Genomic DNA, 12,286 nt, shown 5'->3' with positions numbered 1-12,286 from the left:
GATGCTATGGACTATATGCTGACTGGCACTTTTCCCAAGCTTAATGTGTTAACAAAAGCCAATGGTGTCAGTTTTAACAGTTTTAGCTAAATTCCCACGACGCTCTTAACAAACGCTGAAACCTCTGCCACGTCTTACCCTGACAGATTTCCTGCCGTCATTGCACACTTAAAATAAATGTCATCCCCAATCAAAAAGTTCACATTTTCTCTGACAATATAATTTGTCACTTTGTTCCCGCTGTATCTCTTTCCTTGGCATGGCAGCCTGAGCCCAGACATGCGACTTTCTTCCTTGTTGACGGTGGCTAGTTCTTTGTGTTCCTCCACGGATCCAAGTGAGGTCAGAAAAGGAAGCCAAGAAGAGACCACCTACTCTTTATAGGATGAAACAGAAAGATCTACCTGTTTATTAACCAGGCAAGCATGTTGTAAATTAGATGATACCAAACTCCCATTTCAACCAATGTTGGATGCCGTAACAAAATACCATAAACTGGGGGACTTATGAAAAACAGAAGCTGGTGTCTCACAGTTATGGAGATGAAGGCTAAGATCAAGTCGCCAGCAGATGTCAGGCAAAGACCCACTTTCTGGTTTGTAGACAACTGTTTTGGCTATGTTCTTACGTGATACAAGGGTCAGCGGTTCATTGGATCTCACTTTTAGGGACCCTAATGCCATTTCAAAGAGCTCCATTCTTGTGGCCTAATGAGCTTTCCCAAAGCCTAATATTAGCTAAAATACTCCTAATACCACTAACTTTGTGTGTGTGTGTGGAGGGGGAATGTCATGATTTCAACACAGGAATTTTCATGAGGACCCAAGCATCCAATTCATTGTACTCACAATTCAGTTGCCATACTATTTAACCCAGAGGATTTGTACATTAAAAAGAAAGGATTAGTCTAGGCTCCACTGAAAGAACATCTGCTTTGGAGAAGGACCTGAGATAGAGCATTGGCTGCCTAGGTAATAATGAGCATGTCACTTAACACTTATGACCTTGATTGTCTTAGGTATCAGGGCTGAGTTCAAGAATGATGGCATTTGTCGGGCCCCTTCCATTTCTGCCATGTTTCTTCAAAGCTCTGGTCTGTATTTACATGATGACTTTCTTGTGTTGGTGGTTTGGTGTGGCCTTTTGCTCAAAAGGTCTTAGTGTCTTCTATTTCTTTTAAAATTTTATTTATTTGAGAGAGAGCAAGGAAGAGGCAGACAGAGAGGGAACATGGGTGCACCAGGGCCTTCAACCACTGCAAACAAACTCCAGATGCATGTACCACTTTGTACATCTGGCTTATGTGAGTCATAGGGAATGGAACCTGGGTTCGTAAGCTTCACAGGCAAACACCTTTACCAGTAAGCCATTTGGTGTCTTTTTGTATTTGGGGAGACATGAAATACTTACTCAGTAGTGCAGTCCCATAGGTCCTTTCCATTAGAGAAGAGAAGTTGAAAGATAATCTTAACAGCCAAAACCAAACCATCTCGTATCTTGTCCTTAGTTGATGGGGTTGAAAGAGCTTGCCTAAGTGCTTTGTGGTCTGTTGGATGGGCCTGACCAGGCAGTGTGGGTTACTAGGTAGAGCCCAGGATGGGGTTTACAAAGACAGGCTCTCATCACCAACTTGGTTCTGAAGAAATGAGTTCGAGGCTATTTTCTTTTGGCCCTCAGTCTCCCTGTATAACAAGTTAGGGCATTGCATGAAATGGTTCTTTGTGCTCTTTAAGGCTGAAATTATTCATTTCAAATGTATGAAAGATCTGTCACAGGCAACTATTGTTTTTGATCCAGCATTTTTGTTCATTAGCTTAGAGACAGTCCATGGACTTCTGAACTAATATTTTCCCTGTGCTATCTCCTCCCGACCCCCACCTTCTCATAGCTCTCTCTCAGAGAAAAAGAGAGAGGTGGCTTGCACAGCAGCTGGTTAATTTCCCTGGTTTCACACTACTGTTTAATGATCCGTTTCTTGTGTGCCACCTCTCTCATCTACTGAAAGATAGGTACAAATTGTACCGATAAAAATTAGAATATGACTCAGGGTTATCTTTTTATTTCCCTTTCAAATTCTAAATGCCCAAATAACTTTTCAGTATCTATTTTGCTTCACAAATTCTTTGAAATGTGTTGGAGTTCCTGACACCCTACTTTTTTATGTTAAGAGTCTTGAATATGCTCCATGGATGTCAGCGTAGAGGACACAAATTCTCAGGAGGTAGTAGCCCATGAGCCAGACCTGGGTGTGTACCACATGAGAAGGATTGGGCTCACTGGTTCCTTAGCATCACAGGAAGTCCTGGATGCTATTTCCTGTCTGCACGTACCCACGGGGGCCCTGCACTGATGGGCAATATGTCTGGAAGGCCTAAAGACACATTTGCAAAGGAGAACCATTAAAAAGGGACTCCTGGAAAGGAACAATTTAAAATCCCCATTATAGAAAAAGAATTTTTTTTTTTCCATGGGGTTAGTGAAATTATGCTGTATTTAGCTTGGTCTCTTAAACTGTTGGGCCTAACCCCACATGCTGTCTTGTAACTGAATGTGGGGGTCATGAAAAAAGTAGGACAGTAAAAGGGTTCTGAATGCACAAAGACTAAAAATTAATTCTAAACCAAACACAGGAGTCCAGGGTGTTTCTGGTAGCCCACGTCCATGTGGGATTGTGTGATTTCCCTGCGGCCACGGTGCTGAACACACAATGCACACTTTTTTTTTAAATTTTTTTTATTTATTTTTATTTGAGAGTGACAGACACAGAGAGAAAGACAGGTAGAGGAAGAGAGAGAGAATGGGCGCGCCAGGGCTTCCAGCCTCTGCAAACAAACTCCAGACGCGTGCGCCCCCTTGTGCATCTGGCTAACGTGGGACCTGGGTAACCGAGCCTCGAACCGGGGTCCTTAGGCTTCACAGGCAAGCGTTTAACCGCTAAGCCATCTCTCCAGCCCCACAATGCACACTTTGAACTACACTTGAAGTCACACTGTGAAACCCTAACAACTGCCTGAAACACCTCGGCTCAGGTTCCAGTCTAGCATATGTATGAGTTGCAGTGTTTTTACTGTACCGACAAAGTTTTCTGCTCTTGTCGATACATAACGGTTTAATCATGAAAGACAGTGTTTAAGATTTTCCTACCGTCATTCCTCTGCATATAATATCAAATTTGTACCTATTTGGATTAGATTGTTTGATTTTTAAATTGCTGTGCGAGTTGGTGACTTAATTTCTATTTAAAAATATATATCAGTAATTGAATATTGGGTTAAGATTAGGACAGAATCTCTGACAATATCTGAAATCACCCAAAACATACCAATGTCATTTTGTACCACGTATTAGTGTGAGGTGGTGTTCTCAACATGGATGATTAGAAAATCAGAATATCAACCAATCTGAAAAATGAAGATGCTTCTTGTCCTACAGCCTCGGATATTTTGCCAATTGAATTATATTTTTTATATTTTGTTTAGTTATTTATTTGAGAAAAGGTGGAGAAAGAGAAAGAGAGGAAGAAAGGGAAAGAGAGGAAGAAAGAGAGAGGGAGAGAAAGTGAGTGCCAGGGCCTGCAGCCACTGCAAACGAACTCTAGACACATGCGCCCCCTTGTGCATCTGGCTTACGTGGGTCCTGGAGAATTGAACCTGTGTCCTTTGGCTTTGTAGGCAAACGCCTTAACCACCAAGTCATATCTCCAGCCCCCAATTTAATTCTTTATAAAAATAACTGAATCAGCACATCTCATTCGTGTGTAAATTTGCTTTCATCTTTGAAAAGCTATAAAATTATATGTATACCAAATATTTATTTTTAAATAAATTTCTTCATAATCTGATATTATTAAATATTTAATTTGTATACCTATGTTATGCACCTATATACTTGGGGTTATATAAAAATTTCTTGTGTGCAAAGGGGTTGTGAGTAGGAATAGCTGAAGAAAGGGTCATAAACACCAGTGTCCTTATGAGAAGCACCTCCTAGCTTTGCCACTTCCTTCCCAGGCCCTGGAATTCATGGCCTCTCTGTGGCTCACCTGGTTCTTTGTATAAATGCAGGCCACGTCTTTCCCATTGAAGAGACTCGTTGCTGAGTTCATGACATGTTGGCACACACATTTGCATGTTGTCTGTCTGTCTGTGTGTAAGAGTATGAATGGGGTGGGAAGCATGAGGAAAACAGACTACTTGCCTTCTGAACTTTCCTCAGAGCATGGCCATTGAGTCACTCAACTGGACTCCATAGGGCCAGGCTTCAAACCTGTTCATATCTGCTCAGTTCAAGGCCTCAATTGGGTAATACAAATGAATTGGCCATTACTAGTGAGACAAATTGTGATAATGCTGTTAGGAACTGTCAGAGGAATGTTCCAGAGAAATAAGGGCAACGCTGGCAGGAGCAGCCTCCACAGATATCCCATCTAACAGCAGAGGTAACCTTGACCTGAGCCAGTACTAGGGGGCAGGGCTTGAGGGAGCCTTCTCCATCACCTCAACATGCCACGCTTGAACAGTGTGTGTTTTCAAAAGAAAACCATCTGTACTCATACTGTACCTTTAAGATTCTTCCTTCATGGATCTGGAAATGAGGCTGTTGGTGAGAGAAGTTATAGATTTAGTGTATTTTTGAAAGGCATGGTTTTCAATTAAATTTTACATTTAATTGAAAAAATTAATATTTTATCAATGTCTTTAAAAAACTTTTCATTGACAGCCCCTTCATGCATTGACAATAGACCATGATAATTTTCACCTCCACCCCATTCTATCCCTCTCAAATCCACCCTCCATCAAACCCCTCCCTCTTCCAATTAGTCTCTCTTCTATTTTGATGGCATCATCTTTTCCTCATATTTATGAAGGTCTTATCTAGGTAGTGGCAGGCTCTTCAAGGTCATGAATAGAAGATTGCAGTGGAAGCAGTCCAACTCTTTTTTTGGCTCAACCAGTGACTTGGGAAGCCTAGATGAAGACAAAGAGGATCCTTGGAGAAGACCAGAGGCTACAGCTGGGGAAGCCAGCCCTTTCTTTCTATCTTCGTTTTTCCCAAGGTGCTTTGTACTCCCCCAGTCCAGCAACAGTAAACAGCGTACTTGCCAACACATGTGTCCAACATCCTGTCTGGTTGCTCCATGAGAATTCCTGCTTGAAATTCAACAGCGCAGGTGACCTATGTGTGCAGATAATATTTTAATATAATCTACTCGATATCAAATACCTTCATTTAGCCAGGCGTGGTGGCGCACGCCTTTAATCCCAGCACTTGGGAGGCAGAGGTAGGAGGATCCCCGTGAGCTCGAGGCCACCCTGAGACTCCTTAGAGAATTCCAGGTCAGCCTGGGCTACAGTGAGACCCTACCTCAAAACAACAACAACAAAAAAAAAAAAAACTTCATTTATGGCGAATTTCCCCGCCCCCACCCATGGATCTGAAGTCAGTGCCAGTGTTTTGGTCATGAGTGGATGACAGGATGGGGAACATAGCCTAGTTGTGAGGGACGTGGGCTCATGAGCTCTGCCTCTGCCTGTCTCGTGTGGATTTGGACCCGTTACTCACGCTCTGTCAGCAGAGACTTCTGCTTCTGCGGAAATGGTCACAGTGATAATCGATGTCAATAATCATGCTCACAGGGCTGTGGTAGTATTAAATTAGATCGCCTATGCAAAGAGCTCAGAGCAGCCCCCAGTGGAAGATATTCTTGTGTAGAACTTAATACATAGCCGTTTTGGGCTAGGCATGGTAAACTCAGCCTTCGGGAGTCTGAGGCAGGGGGATGCTAGTCTGGGCTACATAGCAACAAAACAGAAAAGGGAAGCTGGGGAGATGGCTCGGCAGCTGAGATCGCTTGCTGCCCAAGCAATGAGAACCTGAGTTCAATCCCCAGCGCCCCGTGTAAAAAAAATCTGAGCCTGGCCTCATATGTCTGTAACCCTAGCAACTGAGGGCAGAGACAGAAAAATCACCAAGACTCCCTGGTCAGCCAATCTCACTGAAAATCAAGGAGCTCCAGGTTCAGTGATATTCTGTCACGGGGACATAACACCAAAGATTGATAGAGGAGAACACCCAATGACTTCCTCCAGGCTGAACACACATGCACTCGGGGCGTGGGCATCAGTATCCATATGTGAATGTACCATATCATACACACACACACACACACACACACACACACACACACACACCAATAAATAAATAATATGAAAAAAAAAACATGCTTAGCCCTTCTGGCTCTTTGTTTTCTTCCTGCGACATAAAAGGTCTGAAGTGAATGCTTATCTCTGAAGTTTATTAAATTATTGATGTAAAATATTGACTGTATTACACAAAAATTTTACACAAATTGACATAAACATAATTTGAACAAATCACTCTGCCCTTTCATCATTTATTGTATAGAAATGGAAACTTCTTCCTTTACATTCAGCAGGAGAAAATATTGGAAATTGCAAAATCTTTATCTCATTAAGAAATGCATGGTATTTTTTTTGGAAAAAAAAACATTCCTGTTGGTTTACATAAAATTAAAATTTTTGTATAATTTTCTGATTTCTGCTTAAGTAGCAATAACATATTTCATCCTGTACAATCAGTAAACCACATTTTCAACCTTCATGTTTTAAATCAGATCTTCCAGCTGTTTATATGTTATACTGAAATATAATATTGTGTAAACTGACATATATATTAAGAAGCAACCAAGGAATAAAGGTTATTGTTTTGGTATATAAATCAAAAGTAACATAGCAACTGGTCTTGCAGTGATTAAAGCTGCCTTCCCCTTTAATAACTCTCCTAAGAAGCAGAAGATGTAATTTCCCTACACCTTTCCTGGGGCTCTCCAATCAGCTATGTCCTCTGGGGGGTTCCCTACTGTATATTCCTTCATCAACATGGAGTCCCCCAAGGGGCCCACACATACTCTGTTAAAATTAGCTATGTTCCACATTAGTGACAGGCGCCGAATATTCCTCAGAGAGGTAAACAGTTGTATGATACTGCTTCCTGTTTGAGCAAAATCATATCTTTAATTGCAGAGAATTTTTTTTCATTACCTGTTAATTGATAAATCATGCTTGCTCCTGCTGTTGGGCTCTTGGAGAGAAAACCTGATCATAAGGCAGCCTCCAGCCCAACCCCCAATGTCCTTCCGCCTCCCAGAAAAAAAAAAAAAAAAAGCAAAAGGCAAGAGCATTCTAGCCAGAGAAAGAAAATAGGTGGGTCACAACCTTAAGCAGCAGCCTGAGGAATTGCATTAAAACAATAGTAAAGCATGAATATAATATATATATATTCATACACATATATTACATACCACCTAAAATATTTTCTTTCTCTCCCTGCCCCCTTTTTGTCGTTCTTGTCCTTTTATTCTTTCTTCTAATCTGGTAGCAAGAGGCCCCCATCTTGGGAAGAACAGTAAAAAAAATCTGGAGGATAGTGAAATCATTTAGCTGAGAATTCCCCGCTGTATCATTTTCTCCGCTTCCTGCTAGCTGACCTTGTGGGCTCCTGTCAGGTTGCTAAGGGAAATCCAGCGGCGCTCCAGCTCTGGTCCCGTACTTTGGAGAAGTATTACACAAGCTGGCGCGGCTAGCTGAGTTATAGGGCTGGACGTCCAGTGTGCTTGATCAGATAACACGAAGCCACCCTTCCACCCGTTCCCAGACTCTTCCCCCACCCTGCCTTCTTTTAGAGCCACGAGAAATCGCAGCAAACTGTTGAGCCTGAATGGAGAACTTGATGGATGTCAACAAAATGTGGTGGAGTACCTCGGGGCATGGCCAAGGGAGGAGACTGGCCCAGCTGGTGACATCTAATGGAATGCAGAGGAGCGGTTTATCTTAGACATGTCCGTCGTCATCCAAAGGGGGCTGAATGAGAAACTCACAGTCTCCCACAGTCCTTGATTCCTGACGTCCTCTCCCCTGTCCCTGACCCTTTCTGAACTACATTCGCTGCAGTTTGGACAGACAGTGGAAGGAAGAGTAAACACATGGGGAAATTACATCATGAAGTTCTCAGACCAGGCAAAAGTTACTCTGATCCTTATATGAATGGGACGTAATACGCCACTGATTTGTGTCCAAGCAATTCCCAGGTAATTTAGATGCCACCGATCTAGCCGAGAGGGAGCCTTGCAGTTGTGCTCTGCAAGCCTCCTGTTTCCTCATGCCTGGTGACTGCACCACCTTAGGATTCAAGTTCTAGACCCACTTCTTCCCTAATCTTCTTGTGGCTGTGAGGATGCTTGGAGAGACTGTAGGATGCCAGGTAGACTCTAGGCCACCTTGTGTCTGTAAACCTTGTCATTTAAGTGTCCTCTGCTGGTACAGAAGCGCTAAGGTTGCTTCCTATCTGTGGAGACTGTCTATAGGCCGCCAGCAGTAAGGCAGGAATTGCATCAGCTGGCTGGGTTTGTGTCTCAGCTGTCACCGAAAGAGTGTAGTAATATTCCTGATTAAATGTCATTACTCTGTGGCACAAAAATGGGAACACTGACATGATTTTGGATCTGTTCCTGTTAAATTCAGCGGTAATACCAAATTATGCCTGCTATGGATTAAACACAGCTATTTTTGTGCCACATTCAATGGCAGGCCGAGAATTTTTATCAATAAGTCTACACTTTGTACCCATTGATTCTCTCTGGCCTTTAGCTAAGATGTGAAAACAGACCATAAGTAACAGAACGTTGAACCCTTGTTCAATCAGCAGCTGCTGAAGACTCGGAATAATGTGGCTAATGTCCCCGATTAAAATAAACTAATGATAATAAAAATTGATTTAGGAAACCAAGGTGAAGCAGTCGTGTGAAAAAATATAAACTTAGCTTCCGACGCATTCTTGCATGTGGCTTAGTCTGATTACTTGGAATTTCGAGTTGACAAGAGGGTTATGTATACAGTGCGGTCCACTGCCTACAAGAACTGGTTACTTGGGACGTAATGACCTGTTGGTGGCTCATCTTTCTGTAGTAAACTGAAATGTATGTATGGCCGAAATGGGTAAAATCATAGTCCAAAAATTTTGAAAGTCAATTCTCAGGCAGTCATCATAGATTCTTACTGTTCCTTGCTTGCCAGAATTAAAAATCATGCCATGGCTGCATCTCAGCCTCAAGGAAAGAAACTTGAAGCTCACTCATCGGTCTAGACCAATTCCCTCAACAGACTACAAGTTTTTAGGCAGATGGGAGGGAGCAGGGGGAAAATAAATTCACTCCTGACCACAAGTATGCATAGAATCTATATTACCGCATGTTATTAATGCTTTCATCTAGGTTAGGACAATAAATAAGACTGTGTTTGATGTTGTCGATGGGTGGTATTGTTTATTATTAAACTCTGCCGAGAGACCTTCGAATGAAATCTGTGACGCCCCTTGCTCAGTGACAGAAGCGAAGCCCAGCGGCCTGGGGTTGAGTGGAGGGGCATGTCACTGAGTGGCAGTTAGGAAACCTGCAAGTACTGTCATGCAAAAGGCCAACATGCCTTTTGTCTGGGGATGGTGATAGACTCTGCACATGTCCTGCCATTGAGCAGGCAATACTGGGACAGTCAGCAGGATTTATGCTCTTGTTTGGCATCTGTGTGTTACCAGACTGGTTCTTTGTCTTCTCCTCTTGCTGGATAAGTTGAAACACTGACAGGCAGCATGTTCCTTTTTTTCCCCCCTTTTATTACAGTAATTTATAAGATATTTTAGCTAACAGGAGAATGGCCCAAGGGGGCATTCTCATGTTAATTACCAAATGTGGGCTTGTCAAAATCAAATAGCTCCAGGAATAATGCAAGTAGCTCTGCGTCATTATATTGTTTGGCCCTCAACCCAATATTAACTACTTTTTTAAAATCTGGGTTCATTAGGCTTTTAAATGGAAAAGAGGAATGACTACCAGGAGCCTTCCGAAGAACTGGAGGCACAGCCAGCAGCTTAAGAGTTTAATGTAAATGACATTAAAAATAGTTTCATATAACATACTTAGGGAAGCATAAAACAAAACAACAAAAAAAATCCCTGTGCCAGAGATTAAAGTATTTATTTTTATTGTTGCCACAGCCTGACTTTGAGGGTAGTTTTGAACATAGGACTATTTCAGGAGTTTTGCTATTTATGTTTATTCCAAAACATCCTATTGCTTGGTATGACTAAGTTGGATAATTCCACGAAATTATTTTAGAAAGTTAAGTCTTATAAGACACTAGAAATAATTGACGTGGAATATATTATAGATTGATATGTATGGAGTATATCCGAGGAGTCATTCCAAGATTTGTCATTCCTGATAAGGAAGGTTTGTTCTCCCAGAAAATGTTTCCCAACACTCCCACTGCACTGCAATCCTGCTCAGAGGGGCTGTCCCATTCATATGTCTTACCAAGATGCCCTCTAGAGCCGTCTTTTCCCTTCTTTGGCTTCCCTTGCATTCAGTCCAGAACCTTGGGCAGGAAGTTGACAAGCCAGTATTTGTTTCTTTCAAAAACGCATCTCATTCCAGCTTTGGCCATACTCTGTTTTTTTGTTTGTTTTGTTTTTTGAGGTAGGGTCTCACTCTGGTCCAGGCTGACCTGGAATTAACTCTGTAGTCTCAGGGTGGCCTTGAACTCATGGCGATCCTCCTACCTCTGGCTCCCAAGTGCTGGGATTCAAGGCGTGCGCCACCATGCTCGGCTGGCCATACTCTTGTCTGCAGGCAAGAGTCAAAGTGGGCAGCACCCGGGACAATGTCAGTGAAGGGCAGAAGCCAACAGCTGGTGATGTCAACAAGAAGTGAAGAATAAGATTTGCTACACTAAACTACAATGTGGCTAATCCTTTTGGGCATAATCAAGAGTTTGGTCTGTGTGTGTGTGTGGTTTAATTAGAGAAGTGTGAAGTATTAAAGTACTAGCTAGAGGATGTTACTGTAGATGCTACAGTGAATCAGGCCTCAAGTACTCGGGCCCTGGTAGTTACCAAACAAGTGTTTATTTAACAGCCGCCGTATACCAGGTTCTAAACCTGACGCTAGGGATATAAAGACAGCACAATACGGCAGTGTCTGAAAGGATGTCCGGTCAGATGAGGCAGCGGGCAAGCTAGTAAGCAACGAGGGAGTAAATTTTCATGTGTGATGCTGAATCTCTCTCATCAATATGATAGGAATTAGAATCTCCATGCCCTTCTGGGTGTGTCTGTGAAAGTGTTTCTAAAGAAAGCTTAAGAGATCAGCTCTGGCCCAGTCCAACTGTGGGCAGCACTCGCTTAGGCTGGGCTCCTGGGCCGGGTAAGGGATAGCAGGCTGACCACCAGTGTCCATCACGGTCTGCTTCCTGACCATAGGCTGCTTCACCGGCTCCTCCCGCCATGACTGACTGACTGTGCTTTCACAGCATGAGCCAAGCTATTTCTCCTCTCTTCAGTTGCACTTCTGGGGTATTTTACCACAGCAGTGAGAAAAGTGACTAATACGAGGTGATAGGCTGCTAAGTCAGCTAACATTTAGGGGAAAAAAAAAAAAAGTATCTTAAGTCTTCATGGCAAACTGAGAGAAGATGTCATTTGGAAGATAATTGTCCCGATGACATTTAAAGAATGAGCAGAATATAGAAACTGTCGGCCATGGGGGCTGGAGAGAGAGCTCAGCGGTTAAGCTGCTTGCCCGCAAAGCCTAAGGACCCAAGTTTGATTACCCACATCACAACATATGCACAAAGTGATGCATGCACCTGGAATTCCTTTGCAGTGGCTGGAGGCCCTGACATAGCCATTCTCTCTCTTTCTGCTTGACTATATCTTTCTTTCTTTCTGTTTCTCAGTAATTAATTAACTAAAGGAGTTTACTCTTAAAAAAAAAAAAAAAAAAAAAAAAACCTGTTGGCCATGTGTCCAGGGGTTGAAATGATCTACAATCAGCAGACAGACAGGCAGAGTCTGTCACCATCAATCTGGCTTTGTGTGTCATGCCAAGGAGTTTGTTGTACCTTGGCAGCATGTGGGTCTCTTGAGGAAGAGGGGCAGGAGAATGACAAGTTCAAATCTCCTGTAGTGGGGTCATCAGTGTGCCCTGAAGAGGGGTGTATTGTGGGGGGTAAAGAGGCTGAACCCCGCCCCCAGTGTCATTTGATGTCCTTTGCTTCTCTCAGCTACTGGCAAACTTCTGACAACATTCTTCCTGTTTTCTGCATGAGTTTGCCCCAGCCCAGCTTCTCATGGATCATATATTTGGGACTGTCTTTAAAAACTCATGGCTGGACTGGAGAGATGGGTTAGCGGTTAAGTGCTTGCCTGTGAAGCT

General features: G+C 42.8%; 1 protein-coding gene and 1 long non-coding RNA gene across 4 annotated transcripts in view; one reads left to right on the top strand and one right to left on the bottom strand.

The window, feature by feature from the left end:
- The window catches only part of Znf521 (zinc finger protein 521), a 321,006-nt gene that overhangs the window by 238,726 nt on the left and 69,994 nt on the right, over positions 1-12,286 (top strand). The gene's annotated exons all lie outside the window — the stretch shown is intronic.
- On the bottom strand, positions 4,839-7,155 carry LOC123455079. The gene is made up of 3 exons (XR_006633663.1): positions 7,062-7,155; positions 5,099-5,175; positions 4,839-4,967 (listed from the first exon to the last, which is right to left on the bottom strand). It is a non-coding gene; the product is annotated as an uncharacterized LOC123455079 (long non-coding RNA).

Source organism: Jaculus jaculus, chromosome 15, assembly GCF_020740685.1.
Source record: "Jaculus jaculus isolate mJacJac1 chromosome 15, mJacJac1.mat.Y.cur, whole genome shotgun sequence".
In the NCBI taxonomy this organism is placed as follows: Eukaryota; Metazoa; Chordata; class Mammalia; order Rodentia; family Dipodidae; genus Jaculus; species Jaculus jaculus.
The sequence above is the reverse complement of the archived record's forward strand: the minus strand, read 5'-3'. Positions and strand labels throughout refer to the sequence as shown.